General features: G+C 41.6%; 1 non-coding gene across 1 annotated transcript; it reads left to right on the top strand.

Moving 5' to 3' along the window:
- On the top strand, positions 1–107 carry LOC130017722 (U6 spliceosomal RNA). The gene has a single exon (XR_008791440.1). It is a non-coding gene; the product is annotated as a U6 spliceosomal RNA (small nuclear RNA).
- Positions 108–308: the final 201 nt, after the last annotated feature.

Here is a 308-nt window from a genome sequence, read left to right as displayed (position 1 = left end):
GTGCTCTCTTCGGCAGCACATATACTAAAATTGGAACGCTACAGAGAAGATTAGCATGGCCCCTGTGCAAGGATGGCATGCAAATTTGTGAAGCATTCCATATTTTTGAGAAGTAGTGAATGTCATACAATATTTATCATATCAATTTGCTAACGTTTTGTACACGTTCATACCAGGATGAAAAGAATTTCAAACTCCTCTGTAAAACACAAGTATGTTTTGGGACCATGGGAACTTGCTCAGAGGACTAGAGTCTAGACTTTGCATGTGGGAGGTCTGGGTTTCATCCCAGTACTGTAGGACGGTCC

Source organism: Sorex fumeus, unplaced genomic scaffold (genome assembly GCF_029834395.1).
Source record: "Sorex fumeus unplaced genomic scaffold, SorFum_2.1 ptg000213l, whole genome shotgun sequence".
In the NCBI taxonomy this organism is placed as follows: domain Eukaryota; kingdom Metazoa; phylum Chordata; class Mammalia; order Eulipotyphla; family Soricidae; genus Sorex; species Sorex fumeus.
The sequence above is the reverse complement of the archived record's forward strand: the minus strand, read 5'-3'. Positions and strand labels throughout refer to the sequence as shown.